This window comes from Ranitomeya variabilis, chromosome 5 (assembly GCF_051348905.1).
Source record: "Ranitomeya variabilis isolate aRanVar5 chromosome 5, aRanVar5.hap1, whole genome shotgun sequence".
NCBI lineage: Eukaryota > Metazoa > Chordata > Amphibia > Anura > Dendrobatidae > Ranitomeya > Ranitomeya variabilis.
In genome coordinates, this window is record NC_135236.1 from 570777701 (window position 1) to 570799933 (window position 22233).

The window sequence follows — 22233 nt, forward strand, 5'->3', positions numbered from 1 at the left end:
CTTGATGTCATTGGCAGTCCCACAGTACAATGTGCCTAGCCGCTTTTACTTCAGCAGGCAAGCCGTCCCTACCCTGCACAAGCATGTGGAGGGACACATAAAACACGCGCTACTGAACGCCGTCAGTAGCAAGGTCCACCTCACCACCGATGCGTGGACCAGTCAACATGGACAGGGGCGATACCTTTCCCTCACTGCCCATTGGGTTAATGTCGTTGAGCCGGGTACAGACCGTGCGAGTGGCGCAGGACGTGTCCTGCCCACTCCAAGGATTGCAGGAATCCATTCTGTACGCATTGACTCCTCCTCTTACACCAGTTCCTCAGAATCATCGCTGCAGGAGCCGTCACAGTCCACCTCCACATGGACCCGTGATGAACGTGTACCTGTTACGACCGACATGAGCACAGCCGTGGCCAAACGTCAACAGGCCGTGTTGAAATTAATTTTTTGGGGGAATCGTAGCCACACAGCGCAGGAGCTCTGGAATGCCATCAAGCAGGAGAGCGATGTGTGGTTTGTGCCAGCGAATCTCCAGCCAGGCATGGTAGTGTGTGATAATGGCCGAAATCTGGTGGCAGCTCTGGGCCTCGGCAACCTCACTCACATCCCATGTCTGGCACATGTGCTCAATTTGGTCGTGCAGAGCTTTTTGAGGGACTATCCGGATCTTGATGCACTGCTGCACAAGGTCCGCCTAGAGTGTGCTCACTTGCGGCGTTCCAGCACGGCAAAAGCGCGCATTGCGGCTCTGCAGCGCCGACACCGCCTGCCGGAACATCGCATCATATGTGACCTACCTACCAGGTGGAATTCCACGTTACATATGTTGGAGCGGTTGTGTGAGCAGCAGCAAGCTGTAATGGAGTACCAGCTGCTTCAGGCGCAAAAAAAGTCGCAGTCAGCGCCGTACAGACTTCACAACCACAGAGTGGGCCACTATGAATGACGTCTGCCAGGTTTTGCGTCCCTTTGATTATTCCACGCGGATGGCGAGTGCAGATGATGCACTAGTCAGCATGACTGTCCCCCTTATCTGCCTGCTTGAAAAATCACTGCAAGCGCTAAGGGATGATGTTGTGGAAGAGGTGGAGGATGAGGATTCACCATTTCCATCATCTTCTGGACAGTCAGCGCCACGTGGTTCCTCACAAACGCGTAGGCAGGGGACAGTTTGTGAGGAGGATGAGGAGGAGTCAATGGAGGAGGAAGACATCCGTCCAGAGGAGGGAGTTACACAATTGTCCAGTACTCAGTGTGTACAGCGAGGGTGGGGTGATGACGAGCGGGCAGAGATCACGCCTCCAGCAGGGGACAGCGTTTCTTGGGCAGTTGGCAGTCTGCAGCACATGGTGGATTACATGCTGCAGTGCCTGAGAAACGACCGCCGCATCGCCCACATTCTCAACATGTCTGATTATTGGGTGTTCACCCTCCTCGATCCTCGTTACCGGGACAACGTAGAAAGCCTCATCACACCGTTGAACCGGGAGCGAAAAATGCGGGAGTACCAAGACACACTGGTCAATTCCATCATCTTCTCCATTCCAACTGAGAGAAGTGCTGCTAGTGCATTCCAAAGCAGCTCAGTGCGTCCAGGCAGTGGTGGAGGCTCTGCACAAAGAGGGAGCAGAAGCAGTGCCTCTGCCCAAGGCAAGACCAGTATGGCCCAACTGTGGCACAGTTTTCTGTGCCCCCCACAAAAGTCTACACCATCACAGACGGCTCCAGTCAGCAGGAGGCAACGGTTCCGTCAGATGGTGACAGACTACATGTCTTGCCCTCTTGCTGTACTCCCAGACGGCTCTTCCCCTTTCAAGTTTTGGGTCTCAAAGCTGGATACATGGCCAGAGCTAAGCCAGTATGCATTGGAGGTGCTGTCTTGCCCTGCGGCCAGTGTATTATCGGAACGTGTCTTTAGTGCTGCAGGTGGTGTACTAACTGACCGTCGCATGCGACTATCCTCCGATAACGTTGACCGGCTTACTTTCCTGAAAATGAACAAGGCCTGGATCTCGCAGGAATTTGCCACTCCTCCTCCTGATTAAATAATTAGGTCACTGTATACGTTATCCAGGTCTCCTGTTGTGTTCATCTTTCTACCACCTGAATTTAAATTCCTGGGCTCCAACACCGCCAGTCGAGGCTCAGAAGTGCCGTCTGCACAGTCAAAACATACGACCCAGTGTTATTGGGTTTCAGTAACGTCAGCTGATCCCCAGCTGTGTAGCCGGCAATGTGTCATGCGACCGCCACGCTGACACAACAACTGAAATGTAAGGGAATCTGTCCCCCCCCCCCAAGGCGTTTGTTACTGAAAGAGCCTCCTTGTGCAGCAGTAATGCTGCACAAGGAAAAGGTAGCTATTTTTGTTTAGCACCTTGCACACGCAGAACTTAACACTTATAAAATGTGTCCACTGATACCGTAACACCGTCCCGGAGGTGGGACTTTCCTTCGTAATGTGACGCAGCACAGCCGTCATTCCTACCCCCCCGGCGCCGCGCACCGGCTCCTCAGCGTTGTTTGATTCCGTCCCGGAGCCTGCGCTGTTATGTTATCCCGTGGCCAGGCACACTTAGCGCTGCCCGTCTTCTGGCATCATTTGGTGTCAGGATGGCTGCGCCTGTGCGGCCGCGCTGGCAGAGAGCCCGCCTCGCAGTGTCTTCTGATTTAATCCCACTGGGGGCCTGGGATCCATGGACATGCGCAGTGCATATCTGAACCTCCACCTCTCACTCATCTCCCTATGGCTTCTTCAGACTGTTCGGTGTCAGCTGGTCCCTAATAGCATGCCACGGCCGTGACACCGCACAGTCTTAAGAAGCTGTAGGGAGGGGAGTGAGAGGCGAGGATATGCACTGCGCATGTCCATGGATCCCAGGCCCCCAGTGGGATTAAATCAGAAGACACTGCGAGGCGGGCTCTCGGCCAGCGCGGCCGCACAGGCGCAGCCATCCTGACACCAAATGATGCCAGAAGACGGGCAGCGCTAAGTGTGCCTGGCCACGGGATAACATGACAGTGCAGGCTCCGGGACGGAATCAAACAACGCTGAGGAGCCGGTGCGCGGCGCCGGGGGGGTAGGAATGACGGCTGTGCTGCGTCACATTACGAAGGAAAGTCCCACCTCCAGGACGGTTTTACGGTTGCAGGGGACACATTTTATAAGTGTTTAGTTCTGTGTTTGCAAGGAGCATGATGAAAAGAGCCACCTTTTCCTTTTGCATCTTTTGTGCTGCACAAGCTGGCTCTTTCAGCTACAAACACCTTGGGGGGGGGTTAAAGGTTCCCTTTCGACTTCTCAGGCTTCGGCCTACATTGTGTTCCTCTGCTTTTCCACCTGTCCCTGGGCTCCAACACCGCCAGTTGCCGTCCAGAAGTGCTGTACGCACAGTCAACAGTCGCTCCTCTGTTATTGGGGTTCAGTAATGTCAGCTGTTCCCCTGCTGTGTGTGTGGCAATCCCTCCTACCTCCTCCAACCTCCTCCAACCTCCTCCTCCTCCACCTGTCCCTGGGCTCCAACACCGCCAGTTGCCGTCCAGAAGTGCTGTCCGCACAGTCCCGACAGTCCCTCCTCTGTTATTGGGGTTCAGTAACGTCAGCTGTTCCCCTGCTGTGTGTGTGGCAATCCCTCCTACCTCCTCCAACCTCCTCCAACCTCCTCCTCCTCCACCTGTCCCTGGGCTCCAACACCACCAGTTGCCGTCCAGAAGTGCTGTCCGCACAGTCCCGACAGTCCCTCCTCTGTTATTGGGGTTCAGTAACGTCAGCTGTTCCCCTGCTGTGTGTGTGGCAATCCCTCCTACCTCCTCCTACCTCCTCCAACCTCCTCCTCCTCCACCTGTCCCTGGGCTCCAACACCGCCAGTTGCCGTCGTGAAGTGCTGTCCGCACAGTCCCGACAGTCCCTCCTCTGTTATTGGGGTTCAGTAACGTCAGCTGTTCCCCTGCTGTGTGTGTGGCAATCCCTCCTACCTCCTCCAACCTCCTCCAACCTCCTCCTCCTCCACCTGTCCCTGGGCTCCAACACCGCCAGTTGCCGTCCAGAAGTGCTGTACGCACAGTCAACAGTCGCTCCTCTGTTATTGGGGTTCAGTAACGTCAGCTGTTCCCCTGCTGTGTGTGTGGCAATCCCTCCTACCTCCTCCAACCTCCTCCAACATCCTCCTCCTCCACCTGTCCCTGGGCTCCAACACCGCCAGTTGCCGTCCAGAAGTGCTGTCCGCACAGTCCCGACAGTCCCTCCTCTGTTATTGGGGTTCAGTAACGTCAGCTGTTCCCCTGCTGTGTGTGTGGCAATCCCTCCTACCTCCTCCAACCTCCTCCAACCTCCTCCTCCTCCACCTGTCCCTGGGCTCCAACACCGCCAGTTGCCGTCCAGAAGTGCTGTCCGCACAGTCCCGACAGTCCCTCCTCTGTTATTGGGGTTCAGTAACGTCAGCTGTTCCCCTGCTGTGTGTGTGGCAATCCCTCCTACCTCCTCCTACCTCCTCCAACCTCCTCCTCCTCCACCTGTCCCTGGGCTCCAACACCGCCAGTTGCCGTCCAGAAGTGCTGTCCGCACAGTCCCGACAGTCCCTCCTCTGTTATTGGGGTTCAGTAACGTCAGCTGTTCCCCTGCTGTGTGTGTGGCAATCCCTCCTACCTCCTCCAACCTCCTCCAACCTCCTCCTCCTCCACCTGTCCCTGGGCTCCAACACCGCCAGTTGCCGTCCAGAAGTGCTGTACGCACAGAGCCAAACACCTCGCAAATGTGTTAGTGGGGTTCAGCACCGCCAGCTGTTCCCCTGCTGTGTATACGGCAACGTGTACTGCGACCGCCACGCAGGCACAACAAGTTAAATTTAAGGGAACCTGCCCCCCCCCCAGGCGTTTGTTACTGAAGGAGCCACCTTGTGCAGCAGTAATGATGCAAAGGGAAAAAGTGCCTCTTTTCGTGGTGCTCCTTGCACATGCTGATCCTAACACTTATGAAAAGTGCCCCCTCCTACCGTGATACCGTACGGTTGATGGAACTTTCCTTTGTGATGTGACGCAGCACAGCCGTCATTCTTACCCCCTTGGCGCCGTGCGCCGCCTCCTCAGCGTTGTTTGAATCAGTCCCGGAGCCTGCGCTGTTAGGTTAGCCCTTGGCCATGCACACATTTTGCGCTGCCCGTCTTCTGACATCATTTGGTGTCAGGCTGGCTGCGCCTGTGCGGCCGCGCTGGCCGAGATCCCGCCTCGTACTGTCTTCTGATTTCATCCCACTGGGGGCCTGAGATCCATGGACATGCGCAGTGCATATCTGAACCTCCACCTCTCACTCATCTCCCTATGGCTTCTTCAGACTGTTCGGTGTCAGCTGGTCCCTAATAGCATGCCACGGCCGTGACACCGCACAGTCTGAAGAAGCCGTAGGGAGGGGAGTGAGAGGCGAGGATATGCACTGCGCATGGCCACGTATCTCAGGCCCCCAGTGGGATGAAATCAGAAGACAGTACGAGGCGGGATCTCGGCCAGCGCGGCCGCACAGGCGCAGCCAGCCTGACACCAAATGATGTCAGAAGACGGGCAGCGCAAAATGTGTGCATGGCCAAGGGCTAACCTAACAGCGCAGGCTCCGGGACTGATTCAAACAACGCTGAGGAGGCGGCGCACGGCGCCAAGGGGGTAAGAATGACGGCTGTGCTGCGTCACATCACAAAGGAAAGTTCCACCTACCGAACGGTATCACGGTAGGAGGGGACACTTTTCATAAGTGTTAGGTTCAGCATGTGCAAGGACCATAATTAAAAGAGCTAAGTTTACCTTTTCCAGCATTAGTGCTGTACACGATGGCTCTTTCAGCTACAAACGCCTGGGGGGGGTTAAAGTTTCCCTTTCAACTTGCTCCAGTGCAGGCTTCGGCCTACACTCTGCTCCCTCTCCTCCTCCTGCTGACCCTGGGCTCCAACACCGCCAGTTGGGGCCCGGTACTGCTAGCTGCACAGAGAAAAACACCAGCCAATGTGTCAGTGGGGTTCAGCACCGCCAGCTGTTCCCCTGCTGTGCAGCCGGCAACGTGTCCTGCAACTGCCACGCAGGCACAACAGACCCAAAAGCTGCCGCCAGTGCAGGCTTCGGCCTACACTCTGCTCCATCTCCTCCTCCTGCTGACCCCGGGCTCCAACACCGCCAGTTGGGGCCCGGTACTGCTAGCTGCACAGAGAAAAACACCAGCCAATGTGTCAGTGGGGTTCAGCACCGCCAGCTGTTCCCCTGCTGTGCAGCCGGCATCGTGTCCTGCAAAAGCCACGCAGACACAAGAACTGAAATTGAAGGGAACCTGTCCCCCCTCCCCCAGGCGTTTGTACGTTTTAAAGGCCACCTTGTACAGCGGTAATGCTGCATGTGTGCAAGGTGGCTCATAAACGTATTCTCCTCGCACATGTGGAACTGAAAACACGTCTAAAATGTGTCCTCGGTGTGACCATTTAACCGTCCCGGTGGTGTGACTTTCCTTTGTAATGACACGCTGCAACCCCCTTGGTAGCGCTGCCCGTCTTCTGGCATCATTGTTTGGCTGCCTGCGCCTCTGCGGCCGCCCTGACCCACACAACGCCCCTCGGTGTCTGATTTCTTGGGACTGCGAGGGTGTGATTGATGGGCAGGAGCGGTGCATATCTTCGCCTGTCCCTCATCTCCTTCCGCCTTCTGCGGACTGTGCGGCTTCATGGCCGTGGCATGCGATAAGGGATCAGATGACGCCGCACAGTCTGAAGCGGGTGTAAGGACCCGAGTGTGAGAGGCGAACATATGTGCTGCGCCAGGCCCTGAATCCCAGCCCCGCAGTGTTTTAACAATGTTAAGACACTGCGGGGCTGGGATTCATGGTCATCGCGAAACGCACCGGCCGACATTAAATGATGCCAGAACATGGGCAGCGCTAACAGCGCTAGGCCAGGGGATAACACGACAGCGCAGACTCCTGTACAGCAAATAACAACGCTCAGGAGGCTGCACCCAGCACCAAGGTGGGATTCTTGACATCTGTGCTGCGTCTCATTACAAAGGGAACTCGCGCCTCCAACACAGTTTGACTGTATAAAGGGCTAAATGTTATACGTGTTCCTTTCAGCATGTGCAAGGAGCGAAATTAAAAGAGCAACCTTTGACTTGTGCAGCACTACTGCTGCATAAGCTGTGGCTCTTCTACTTTGTAACCCCTGAGGGGGGGTTAAAGGTTACCTTTGAAATTGGTTCAATTAGGCTTCGGCCTACACTCTGCTCCCCCTGCAGAGCCCTGGGCTCCAACACCGCCAGTTGGGGCCCGGTACTGCTAGCTGCACAGAGAAAAACACCAGCCAATGTGTCAGTGGGGTTCAGCACCGCCAGCTGTTCCCCTGCTGTGCAGCCGGCAACGTGTCCTGCAACTGCCACGCAGGCACAACAGACCCAAAAGCTGCCGCCAGTGCAGGCTTTGGCCTACACTCTGCTCCATCTCCTCCTCCTGCTGACCCCGGGCTCCAACACCGCCAGTTGGGGCCCGGTACTGCTAGCTGCACAGAGAAAAACACCAGCCAATGTGTCAGTGGGGTTCAGCACCGCCAGCTGTTCCCCTGCTGTGCAGCCGGCATCGTGTCCTGCAAAAGCCACGCAGACACAAGAACTGAAATTGAAGGGAACCTGTCCCCCCTCCCCCAGGCGTTTGTACGTTTTAAAGGCCACCTTGTACAGCGGTAATGCTGCATGTGTGCAAGGTGGCTCATAAACGTATTCTCCTCGCACATGTGGAACTGAAAACACGTCTAAAATGTGTCCTCTGTGTGACCATTTAACCGTCCCGGTGCTGTGACTTTCCTTTGTAATGACACGCTGCAACCCCCTTGGTAGCGCTGCCCGTCTTCTGGCATCATGGTTTGGCTGCCTGCGCCTCTGCGGCCGCCCTGACCCACACAACGCCCCTCGTTGTCTTAGTTATTGGGACTGCGAGGGTGTGATTGATGGGCATGATCAGTGCATCAGTTCGCCTGTCCCTCATCTCCTTCCGCCTTCTGCGGACTGTGCGGCTTCATGGCCGTGGCATGCGATAAGGGATCAGATGACGCCGCACAGTCTGAAGCGGGTGTAAGGACCCGAGTGTGAGAGGCGAACATATGTGCTGCGCCAGGCCCTGAATCCCAGCCCCGCAGTGTTTTAACAATGTTAAGACACTGCGGGGCTGGGATTCTTGGTCATCGCGAACCACACCGGCCGACATTAAATCATGCCAGAACATGGGCAGCGCTAACAGCGCTAGGCCAGGGGATAACACGACAGCGCAGACTCCTGTACAGCAAATAACAACGCTCAGGAGGCTGCACCCAGCACCAAGGTGGGATTCTTGACATCTGTGCTGCGTCTCATTACAAAGGGAACTCGCGCCTCCAACACAGTTTGACTGTATAAAGGGCTAAATGTTATACGTGTTCCTTTCAGCGTGTGCAAGGAGCGAAATTAAAAGAGCAACCTTTGACTTGTGCAGCACTACTGCTGCATAAGCTGTGGCTCTTCTACTTTGTAACCCCTGAGGGGGGGTTAAAGGTTACCTTTGAAATTGGTTCAATTAGGCTTCGGCCTACACTCTGCTCCCCCTGCAGAGCCCTGGGCTCCAACACCGCCAGTTGGGGCCCGGTACTGCTAGCTGCACAGAGAAAAACACCAGCCAATGTGTCAGTGGGGTTCAGCACCGCCAGCTGTTCCCCTGCTGTGCAGCCGGCAACGTGTCCTGCAACTGCCACGCAGGCACAACAGACCCAAAAGCTGCCGCCAGTGCAGGCTTCGGCCTACACTCTGCTCCATCTCCTCCTCCTGCTGACCCCGGGCTCCAACACCGCCAGTTGGGGCCCGGTACTGCTAGCTGCACAGAGAAAAACACCAGCCAATGTGTCAGTGGGGTTCAGCACCGCCAGCTGTTCCCCTGCTGTGCAGCCGGCATCGTGTCCTGCAAAAGCCACGCAGACACTTGCTCTTGTACCTTCTGCTCCCCATCCTGGTTCCAGTACCGTCAGCTGGTTCCGGGCAGAGCCTTTGGCTTAGGTGCCTCCCTCTGGGTATCCGAGTTCCTCCAACGTCAGGTGGTCCTTGGTAGTGCTTTCAGGCACGGGTACCTCCTGCTTAGTAACCGGGTTCCAGTAACGTCAGCTGGTCCTCGGTAGTTCCATTGGCTCTTGGACCTTCGGCTACCCATCCGGGTTCCAGCACCGTCAGCTGGTTCTCGGCAGTGTCTTTTGCTCTTGTACCTTCTGCTCCCCATCCTGGTTCCAGTACCGTCAGCTGGTTCCGGGCAGAGCCTTTGGCTTAGGTGCCTCCCTCTGGGTATCCGAGTTCCACCAACGTCAGGTGGTCCTTGGTAGTGCTTTCAGGCACGGGTACCTCCTGCTTAGTAACCGGGTTCCAGTAACGTCAGCTGGTCCTCGGTAGTTCCATTGGCTCTTGGACCTTCGGCTACCCATCCGGGTTCCAGCACCGTCAGCTGGTTCTCGGCACTGTCTTTTGCTCTTGTACCTTCTGCTCCCCATCCTGGTTCCAGTACCGTCAGCTGGTTCCGGGCAGAGCCTTTGGCTTAGGTGCCTCCCTCTGGGTATCCGAGTTCCACCAACGTCAGGTGGTCCTTGGTAGTGCTTTCAGGCACGGGTACCTCCTGCTTAGTAACCGGGTTCCAGTAACGTCAGCTGGTCCTCGGTAGTTCCATTGGCTCTTGGACCTTCGGCTACCCATCCGGGTTCCAGCACCGTCAGCTGGTTCTCGGCAGTGTCTTTTGCTCTTGTACCTTCTGCTCCCCATCCTGGTTCCAGTACCGTCAGCTGGTTCCGGGCAGAGCCTTTGGCTTAGGTGCCTCCCTCTGGGTATCCGAGTTCCACCAACGTCAGGTGGTCCTTGGTAGTGCTTTCAGGCACGGGTACCTCCTGCTTAGTAACCGGGTTCCAGTAACGTCAGCTGGTCCTCGGTAGTTCCATTGGCTCTTGGACCTTCGGGTAGCCATCCGAGTTCCAGTTCCATCAGCTGGTTCTCGGCATTTTCTCAGCCTTCTTGTACCTTCTGCTACATTTCCAAGTTCAAGAGACTAAACACGATGACCCGGAAGAACACACATAAGATGACGACGACACCAGAGACGACAACCACCGTGATGACGACGACCCTGGAGACGATGACCCTGAAGACCACCGTGATGACGACGACCCCGGAGACGACGACCCTGAAGACCACCCCGATGACGACGACCCCGGAGACGACAACCCTGGAGACGACAACGACCTGGAAGACCGAGAAGCAGAAGAACAAGAGGCTGCAGAACAAAGAGCAGAAGAACATTAAGCATAACACTAAATATCAGAGCAAAAAATATTATCTAAATTATAAGCAGAAGAAGACTAAGCAGTGTATGGGGGTGAGTCCGTTCCTCCTCGTGGTGCCCCTGGATAAAGCCTGATGCTGCAGGCCAAACTGAACGCGGACAAATGTAACTCTTTTGTGACAGGCAGAACGGAAGGTGTAATCTTCAAACTTTTATAGATAACAACTACGGGAATGCCTGTCACAAATAAGAATATGATGAAGAAGTAGAATATGATGAAGATAATAGTAAAATAAAAAGAATATGAACAATGTAACCAAAAAATAATAGGTAGAAGATGAAGAAGAAGATGAATAAGGTGAAGAAGTTGATGTCAAAGAAGCTGATGATGAGGATAATGAAGAAGAAAGCGTGGGAGAAGTAAAAAAGAAGGTGAAGGGCGTTGAAGTAGTGATAGTGAAACATCAATATGTGACATAAAAAAAAAAAAAAATAACATAGTCAAATTCTTTCTAACGCCGAACGTCATAAAAAAAAAAAAATCCTGCTATTCTATTACATTGGGCTAAACCTCTGTGCCTTTAATGTCTCCGCCACGTCCCCCAATACATCCTACATTATTCTTAGTTGTTTTCCTTCATGTAGAATGAACCTACAAGTGTATAAAGGGTTTATTTTAATTCCGATATTTTCGTCCCATTGACTTGCATTGGGATCGGGTATCGGTATCGGATTGGATCCGATATTTTGACGGTATCGGCCGATACTTTCCGATACCGATACTTTCCGATATCGGAAAGTATCGCTCAACACTATTTATCAACATTCTCAATATTTTTTTAAATTTCTTTTTGTAGGAGATTCAGATTTTTATCTAGTACCTTACGTAAAGAATGGAAAATTCCTAAAATGGGATATGTTGTTTTTCCCAGTTATATGGAAATTAATTTTCTATACATTTTTCAGTTATGTGGTCTATGAAAAAGCTTAAAATTCAAGATTTATCATATATTTTTTAGTATGAAACAGCAGAGACGTCTTTTATAGAAGTAATAATTGTCAACAAATTGGTAGGGTCAGTGGTAAAGATTAGTGAGTCATCCGAGAATAGACTTATGTTATGTTTCCTTATGTTAAATTGTATTCTCTTTATTCTAATGATTTTGGCAAAGGATCTATGATTAGGTTGAATAAGAGGGGGGATAATGAGCAACCTTGCTGTGTCCCATTGTAGATAGAAAATTAGTGAGATAATATATTATTCACTTGGACTTTTGCAGAGGGACAAGAGTATATGAACATCATAGATAAAAAAAATTGAATTCATGGACAAATCTTAGAGTGGCTACCATATATTCCCAATTAATTTGGTCAAACACCTTTCTCGTATCAAGAGTAATATAGAGGAAATTTTTGCTTTCCTACATGTGAAATTAAATTTAGTACTCTTGTGCTGTCAGAGGCTTGCCTCCTTTTAATGAATCCAACTTCGTCTGAATGTATTAACTGCATAATTTTGAGTAACCTTTCTGAGATTATTTTTGCATTAATTTTGATGTCTGAATTTAAGAGGGATATAGGCCTCTAACTTGGGATTACCTCTGGATCATTATTCGATTTTGGAATAACCACTACAGAGGCGAGTAAGGATCACTTGGGGAATTTTCCTTCTTTGACGGATGTATTAAATATACACGTTAAGGGATCTAAAAGATGGTGACTAAAAATTTTATAATATTCAATAGGTTTCCGTCCGGTCCATGTGATTTACTTTCCTTTAATGCTTTTATAGCTTTGTCAGTTTCCTATGTTGAAATCGGGATACAGGTGCATCTCACAAAATAATAATATCAAAATGTTAATTTATTTCAGTTCTTCAATACAAAAGTTGAAACACATTATATAGTCATTACAAACAGAGTAAGGCTAGGTTCACATTGCGCTAGGTGAGTCCGTCTAACGGACACATTTTTAAGTACTCAAAACGCAATATAACGCACATACTAACGCGGCCATAGACTTGCATTGTCTGACGCATCGTGACGCATGCCAAGTAACGTTTTTTTCTGACGGACCTTGGAACGCGGCTTGCAGCGTTTTCGGGTCCGGCCAAGCTAACGCAATACTAACGGAAGCGTTAATTCTGCCATTGATGGCTATGGCAAACACAGCCAGACGCAAATCTTGTAAAATTTCCAAATAGAACCATACATTTTAATAGCGTTTGAGGGTGGTCCATGTGGTCATGTGACAGGAAACATGATTTCAGCCATTATGTCCCTAGCACACATTTTTCCTGAGGCCTGCTGCACGTGAGAGAGAAAAAGTGTCTTGCAAGAGATCACAGGAAATGTAAGTACATTTGTATATATATATATTTCTGTATCCATCATGGGAGTCTGTATTGTCCGTCAGATGTGTGTGTACTAAAAATGTATTGCTTTGTTGCAGATGTTGGATAGTGCGGGAAGCAGCAGCGTGTCTGCGGTTTTTTCTTCTCAATCGGTAGGCTTGCACTTTAAAAAAACACAAAGTTGTGTGAAACTCCAGTGTATTGAGCTATGCACGTGTATAATCATGTTTTTATTGCAAATAGGAGTCTTCGGAGCCCGAGGCTGCTAGGCCCCCCCCAAAAAAACAGGCAAAACCCACAAAGGTACATGGCAGACATTTTTAGTTTTGCAAGCATAAATTTATTGATCCAAGAAATGTAATTTTATTTATTTCCATTTACATACACAATAGGTTGTGACACATGGAGGACACAAGAGAAAGAAGGTTCCTCGCCGTCTGTTGTCGCCACAACTGCCAGTGGTAAATATAAAACTAGAAATTTTCTATCCAATATTTATCTACAATCTATCTATTCACTTTCTATCTACTATATCTATAAACTATCTATCCACTATCTATCTCGCTCTCTCTATCTTTCGCTCTATCTATCTATCCATCTATCTATCTATCTATGTATCTATCTATCTATGTATCTATCTATGTATCTATGTATCTATCTATCTATGTATCTATCTATCTATCTATCTATCTATCTATCAGTCTACCAAAAAAGTGAAATTGAACCTTTCAAAATAACGTTTTGTGTTTACATAGTCCAAGTCAGCGAGCCAAAAAAAGAAAAGGATTGTGGTTGACGAAGAGCCGTTGACCATTCACAACGAGACACTGATCAACCTTGTGGAAGCCAACCACTCAATATGGGACCAAAGCGACAGCTCCCACCATGACATCGTGAAGAACCGCAAGTTGTGGGATCAAATTATCTCTCACTTCGATCCCTGATACATGAAGAAGTCGTCTACCTCAAAGAAAAAAATTGGTAAATATTGGTGATGTTAAATTGTCTACTATCTATCTCTCAACTCTCAACTATCTATACACTATTTCTTAAACTATTTCTCTATCATCTATCTAATAACTACTATCTATCAACTATCTATCTATCTACTATCTATATATTAACTATCTTAACTAACTATACACAATTTTTAAACTATCAATATAAGAACTATCTATCTACTATTTATATATCTTTTTTTGATTTTTTTTTTTTTAAATTTAAAGCGGATGCAGTCCATACCCATTGGAAATCAATAAGGGACCGCTTTGTCCGTGACTACCGGAACAGTCAAAATCCACCAAGCGGATCAGGTGCCAAACGGGTGACCCCGTATGTGCATTACGAGCAATTGCTCTTTCTGCAAAAAACAGTGTCTCAGCGCTTGTAAGTACAAATAGGTCTGTGTGCGAGACAAAATTTTTTAATTCAAGCAAAATAATTTTATTTTTTGGGGGGGTTACAGCACGATATGCAGTACCGCCACGCCTAGACAGGCAGAGGAACTGGAGCCATCTCCACTGGAACCAAGCCAGCAGACGGGCGCTGAAGATGTGTCTGGCATCAGCGAGCTACGATCTGGGAGGAGAAGCACTGTTGCTTCTGGTGTGAGTGCCCGGTTGCAATCACAGCGTGGACGCAAGCGAGCATCACAAAAAGATGAAGCTGATGCCATTATTGTCGATGGACTCCAACAGGTTGAGGACATGTGTCGTAGTGAACTCACAGACCTGAGGTGGGAAATTACCGACTTGCAATCCCGCGAGTCTGTATATTCTGCAAATGAGTGGAAGCTACTTTTTTGTCCTATGTGCCTGTAGCACAAAATATCCCGGCACACAGAAAAATTTTGTTTAGGCAAAGACTGAATGACCTTCTTGAGGAATTTGTGGGCCCCCAGGAACCCGCTCCATCGAGAACAAGAAGCATAGACATGCCGGCCTACAACCCTGAAAATATAGAGCCCGGTGTGAAACGAGCATGGAACATCAGAGACAAAGTAGCAGTCCATCATACAGTTGGGCAGACAATATGCCCGCGCAATACCAGAGTCTATAGTACAGCTCACTGTCCCCAGCCAGGTGCAATTACTGCGTTTCACGTTTTGTTGGTTAATTATTTTTTTTGCACCCAATTTCGTGTGTGTTTTTTTACATCCCTATGGGATATCATATGTTAAACATGTCTAGCAACAGTTCTTTCATGCAAATTCGGAAACTTTAGTAAACTGTTTAAAATTTACGATTCTTGTATGAATTTAACTTTTAGCACAACATAACAACATGAATGTAACTTTTTACAAGACATAAGGTTGTGAGAAATAAAACAAACAAAAAAAACCCCAAACATTTTAAACAAAACATCAGGACACAACTTCAGACTTTAAATAATTTTCACACGTGTCTGTCTTGCCATGGAACATGCCCTTCATGTGTGAAGTACTGTGCAAATTGGTCACGAATCCTCATTATTTGAGCTGTAGACCGAACAGCAGTAGATTCAATGCTAATGAGGTTCGACTCACATTTATCGGGGTCAACCACCTGGGGTTCATGTCTGGCAACAAAATTATGCAGACAGATGCATGCCTTCACAACACGGTCCACATTTTCTGGTTGCAGTTGCATGCAAGTTAGTAAAATTCGCCATTTTAATGTCAAAATACCAAGGGCTCACTCCACATAACGTCTTGCCCGACTCAAGCGATAATTAAAAATGCGCCTGGTGGAGTTCAGACTACGGCTTGAGTACAGCTTGAGGAGATTTTGTTCAAGTTGGAACGCCTCATCACCAACTAAAACAAAGGGCAAACTTGGGTCTTCGGTCCCCGGTAGAGGTCGTGATGAGGGTATGTTAAAATTGTTGCTGTACAAACATCTCCCCATGTTGGAGTCTCTGAAGACTCTGGAATCGTTAGTCTGGCCATACGCACCAATATCCACAGCTACAAAACGGTATCTTGCATCCGCAATAGCCATCAATATAATCGAAAAGTATTTCTTATAGCTATAGTAGAGGGATCTACTATGCACTGGTTTCTGAATACGAATGTGCTTGCCGTCCACGGCACCAATACAATTGGGGAAATTAGCCACATCCTCGAACTGTTGGGAAATCGCTAGCCACATTTCTGATGTCGGGGTTGGTAGCACAAGTGGTTGTAAGTTGTTCCAAATGGCATCACAAGTTTCCTGAACCAGTTGGCAAATTATTGACTTTCCAAGTCTAAATTGGTAATGCAGTGACGCAAAAGATTCTCCGGTAGCCAGATATCTGTCGGCATTGAAAAAGAAAAAAAATAAATAAATTGTTTAGGATTTTAAAGGACAACTAAAAGGCTACATACAATAGAATATACTATTGCTTAAATTAACATTATGCCCCACGATACCTACATCTAGTGTTTGTCAATAGAATGATAAAAAAATTTATAATTACCTCACAGTCACTACTAAACTTTCCTCAGCACAGATGCTTTCACGGAAAGTGCTGCGATGATGATGTATCTCATCCTTCACATGTGAGAGCAGAACATCAAAGGTCTCAATGGACATCCGTAGATAGCATTGGAATTTGGAGGGGTGATCCCGAAGCTGAAGATACAGGGTGTGAAATGCACCATATGTATTCCTCAAGAAATTCACTTTGTGGATCCAATATCTCCTTTGCGAACTACGCTTTCTCTGCCTAAGTCGCAACCGCATCAAGCGAAATTGAACGAGCTCAGACACAAACATCTTGCTAGCAGAAGTTCACTCAATGCTTTCAAAATGGAGAATGAGCCTGCACCCACACCCCGACGATGACAAAAGGAGAAAAAAAAAAGTAAATAAACGTTATTGACAGTGACAAACGCAGACAAAGCGAACGGACATCCAAATGAGAAAAACACGGTCACCTGCGTTAACGCAAGCGTTAACATGATGCCGATTTTTTGACAAATTGGATCCTTTTCTGTACATGCGTTTAACGGATCCGTTTAACTCCATGTACTTGACGCAATGTGAACCTAGCCTAAGGCAACTTTCACACTAGCGTCGTACGACGCACGTCGCAATGCGACGTGCTGATGTACCAACGCATACTGTGAAAAATAAACACAACGGGGGCAGCGGATGCAGTTTTACAACGCATCCGCTGCCCCATTGTGATGTCCAGGGAGGCGGGGGCAGAGTTCCGGCCGCGCATGTGCCGTCGGAAGTGGCGGACACGACGCACACAAAAAGTTACATGTAACGTTTTTTGTGCCGACGGTCCGCCACAACACGACGCATCCGTCGCACGACGGATGCAACGTGTGGCAATCCGTCGCAATGCGTCGCTAATGCAAGTGTATGGAGAAAAAACGCATCCTGCAGGTAATTTTTCAGGATGTGTTTTTTCTCCAAAACGACGCATTGCGACGTGCGTCGTACGACGATAGTGTGAAAGCACCCCAATGTATTTCAAGTGTTTATTTCTGTTATTGTTGATTGTGGCTTACAGTCAATGAAGACTCAAAAGTCATTCTCTCAGTAAATTAGAATACTTTATAACATCAGCTTGAAAAAATGATTTTAAAATCTGAAATGTTGGCCTACTGAAATACATGTTCAGTAGTTGCACTCAATACTTGGTCAGGGCTCCTTTGGCATCAATACTGCATCAATGGGGTGTGGCATAACACTGAGGTGTTATGGAAGCCCAGGTTGCTTTTAAAGCAGCCTTCAGCTCGTTTGCATTGTTGGGTTTGGTGTCTCTCACCTTCCTCTTGACAATATCCCAAAGATTCTCTATGGAGTTAACGTCAGACGAGTTTGCTGGCCAATCAAGCACAGTGATAATGTTTTGAAACCAGGAATTGGTACTGTTGGCAGTGTGGACATGCCAAGTCCTGCTGGAGAATGAAATTTCCTTCTCCAAGAAGCTTGTCAGCAAAGGGAAAAATGTGCTCTAAAATTTCCTGGTATACGACTGCTCTGACTTTGGTCTTGATAAAACATAGTGGACCTACACCAGCAGATGACATGGCTCCCGAAACCATCAAGGAATGTGGATACTTTACACTAGACCTTGGAAATCAAGGTTCCAGAGTATGGAGGAAGAGTGGAGACAGAATCCACACTGCTTGATACTTCGTGTGAAGTTTCCACAATCAGTGTTGGTTTGGGAGCTATATCATCTGCAGGTATAGGTGAACTGTTTTATCAAAAGCAAAGTCAGCACAGCCATCTACCAGGAAATTTTAGAGCACTTCATGCTTCCCTCTGCAGACAAGCTTTTTGGAAATGGAAATTTAATTCTCCAGCAGGAGCTGGCACATGTCCACACTGCCAAGAGTACCAATACCTGGTTTAAAAACAACAGTATCACTGTGCTTGATTGACCAGCAAACTCACCTGACCTTATCCCCATAGAGCATCTATGGGTATTGTAAAGAGGAAGATGAGAGACATCAGAGCACACAATGCAGATGAGCCCAATGCAGCTATCAAATCACCCTGGGCTTTCATAACACCTCAGGTGTGCCACAAGCTGATCGCCTCCATGTCATGCCCCATTGATGCAGTAATTTATGCCAAAGGAGCCCCGACCAATAGGGTTGAGCGAAACGGATTGTTCATTTTCATAAGTCGCCGACTTTTGGCAAAGTCGGCGTCTCATGAAACCGAGCCGATCCCTGTGTGGGGTCTGCCATGCGGTACGCGACTTTCGCGCCAAAGTCGCGTTTCAATGACGCTAAAAGCGCCATTTCTCAGCCAATGAAGGTGGACGCAGAGTGTGGGCAGCATGATGACATAGATCTCAGTCCCCACCATCTTAGAGAAGGGCATTGCAGTGATTGGCTTGCTTTCTGCGGCATCACAGGGGCTATAAAGGGGCGTTCCCGCCGACCGCCATCTTACTGCTGCTGATCTGAGCGAAGGGAGAGGTTGCTGCAGCTTCTTCGGAAGCAGGGATAGTGATAGGCAGGGTACATAAAGCTACAAACCGCTTGTGCTGTAGCGATTTCCACTGTCCAACACCACCTTTTGATTGCAGGGACAGTGGAAGCTACATTTTTTTTTCCTCAGCGCTGTAGCTCATTGGGCTGCACTAGAAGGCTCCCTGATAGCTGCGTTGGTGTGCCTGTGTGTACGCCGCTGTGCAAACCAACTGCTTTTTTCAAAGCACAAATCCTGTTTTTCCTTCCTTTCTGCACAGCTATCTTGTGTGTTTGTCCACACTTTTGTGTGCAGCAGTCTTTTTTATAGCTGCCTGCCATACTTTTCTGAGATAACTGCAGGGAGATAAATATTGGCAAGTCTGCCTCCGTGCCATTGCTGTGTGTGGTATCTGTCTCTCATTGTGTGCCACCGAAAACACTGTGTAATACTTGGCCATATTTTTTTTTTTTTGCTAAATTCTCCCTTTTCCAAAAAAAAAATTAGTGGGAGATAAATATTGGCAAGTCTGCCTCCGTGCCATTGCTGTGTGTGGCATCTGTCTCTCATTGTGTGCCACCGAAAACACTGTGTAATACTTGGCCATATTTTTTTTTTTTTGCTAAATTCTCCCTTTTCCCAAAAAAAAATTAGTGGGAGATAAATATTGGCAAGTCTGCCTCCGTGCCATTGCTGTGTGTGGCATCTGTCTCTCATTGTGTGGCACCGAAAACACTGTGTAATACTTGGCCATATTTTTTTTTTTGCTAAATTCTCCCTTTTCCAAAAAAAAAATTAGTGGGAGATAAATATTGGCAAGTCTGCCTCCGTGCCATTGCTGTGTGTGGTATCTGTCTCTCATTGTGTGCCACCGAAAACACTGTGTAATACTTGGCCATTTTTTTTTTTTTGCTAAATTCTCCCTTTTCCCAAAAAAAAAAATAGTGGGAGATAAATATTGGCAAGTCTGCCTCCGTGCCATTGCTGTGTGTGGTATCTGTCTCTCATTGTGTGCCACCGAAAACACTGTGTAATACTGGGCCTTTTTTTTTTTTTAGGGTAAATTCTCCCAGAAAAAAAAAAAATAGTGGGAGATTAAGATTGGCATTTCTGCTTGAGTGCTGGTCCTGTGTGTGCCATCTGTCTCAAATTATTGGGGCACAGAAAACCTAGTGTGTAACATTGGGCCTGATTTTCCTTTCAGTGTCAGGCACCTATAAAGGTATATATAAATCCTACAGAAGTTTGAGTTCACCTGATAAGTTGTTTTACAGTAACAAATAGCGTTACTTTGGTTACGTTTTGCAAACAATGAGGAAGTCTAGTGGAAGAGGTCGTGGCCGTGGGCGGTCATTGTCAGCTGGTAATGATGGTAGTGGTGGTGGAGCATCAGGTGGTCGTGGTAAAAGCAGTACAGCACCTAAGTCTCGAGTTGTTGAGCCAGGTTCGTTGTCTGGCTACACAAGGCCTCAAACGCTCTCTTTTCTGGGAGTAGGAAAACCACTTTTGAAGCCGGAGCAGGAGGAACAAGTATTGGCTTTCATTGCTGACTCTGCCTCTAACTCTTTCGCCTCCTCCTCGGAAAGTGCCAAATGTCAGAGCAGTGCATCGTCAGTGGATGCTCCCATTCAAGAACAAGTCGCTTCCTTGTGTCCTTCACTAAAAACAACAGTTAAGGATGCGTCAGTCGACACAACAGGTTACTCCATGGAGCTCTTTACACATACCGTTCCTGGGTTAGACAGTGAAACAGTTAACAGGCCATGCCCATTAGAAGTTGAATCGGACATGGAGTGCACAGATGCACAGCCACAGCCAGATTACTATGCTGTTCCTTTGACTCAGACCAGAACATTGCCCTCGCAGTGTACTGAGGCAGAATCAAACCCAGCGGAGACTATGGTGCCCCGTCACGAACGCTATACCACCGGCTTACACGGTGACACAAACGAAATTGCACACGACATAGAAGAGGAGGTCATAGATGACCCAGTTGTGGACCCCGATTGGCAGCCATTGGGGGAACAGGGTGCAGGCGGCAGTAGTTCTGAAGCGGAGGAGGAGGAGCCGCAGCAGGCATCAACATCACAACAGGTTCCATCTACCGGGCCCGTATCTGGCCAAAAACGCGTGGCAGAAACAAAACCAGTTGGAGGACAGCGTAGCCATCCGTTTAAAGACGCTCAGTCTGCAATGCCTGAAAAGTTATCCGATAGTAGAAAGAGTGCAGTCTGGCATTTTTTTAAACAACATCCAAATGATCAGCGCAAAGTCATCTGTCAAAAATGTTCAACTACCTTAAGCAGAGGTCAGAATCTTAAAAGTCTAAATACAAGTTGCATGCATAGACATTTATCCACCATGCATTTGCAAGCCTGGACTAACTACCAAACGTCCCTAAAGGTTGCAGCACCCTCGGCCAATGAAGCTAGTCAGCAACGCTACATCCCTTCCCTCCCTGTAAGCCCACCATTTCTCGCGCCACCTGCAGTATCTGTGCAGCTTTCGCCGCCAGGCCAAAGCAGTCAGGGAATCACCAGGTTAGTAGTAGGAAACACTGCATGTAGGGCACCGGCAAGAATACCATCTCCAACCCTCTCTCACTCACCCATGTCCACCGGCACCACCGCTAGTTCCACGATCTCCAGCTCTCCAGTCCAGCTCACCCTACATGAGACTCTTGTTAGGAAAAGGAAGTACTCATCCTCGCATCCACGTACACAGGGTTTGAACGCCCACATTGCTAGACTAATCTCATTAGAAATGATGCCCTACCGGTTAGTTGAAAGCAAAGCTTTCAAAGCACTGATGGACTACGCTGTACCACGCTACGAGCTACCCAGTCGGCACTTCTTTTCTAGAAAAGCCATCCCAGCCCTCCAACAGCATGTTAAAGACCGCATCGTCCATGCACTCAGGCAGTCTGTGACTACAAAGGTGCACCTGACAACAGATGCATGGACAAGTAGGCATGGCCAGGGACGTTATGTCCATCACGGCACACTGGGTTAATGTGGTAGATGCAGGGTCCACAGGGGACAGCAATATTGGGACAGTTCTGCCTAGCCCACGGTCAAGGGAAGAGTTGGCTGTAGGCGTTCGCCCCCCCTCCTCCTCTTCCTCCTCCTTCTCCTGCAGAAGCGAGAGCTCGTTCACAGACCGCAGTCGCACATCCACTCCATCCGCAGCTGCCACTGTTGCACACCAGGTGTGCCATTATGGGACAGCTATTGGCAAGCGTCAGCAGGCTGTATTGGCAATGAAGTGTTTGGGCGACAACAGACACACCGCGGAAGTTCTGTCCGAGTTCTTGCAGAAAGAAACTCAGTCATGGCTGGGCACTGTACATCTTGAGGCAGGCAAGGTAGTGAGTGATAACGGAAGGAATTTCATGGCTGCCATAGCCCTTTCCCAACTGAAACACATTCCTTGCCTGGCTTACACCTTAAACCTGGTGGTGCAGTGCTTCCTGAAAAGTTATCCGGGGTTACCCGACCTGCTCCTCAAAGTGCGCAGACTTTGCTCGCATATCCGCCGTTCACCTTTACACTCCAGCTGTATGCAGAACTATCAGCGTTCTTTGAACCTTCCTCAGCATCGCCTAATCATCGATGTTGCAACAAGGTGGAACTCCACACTGCACATGCTTCAGAGAGTGTGCGAACAGAGGCGTG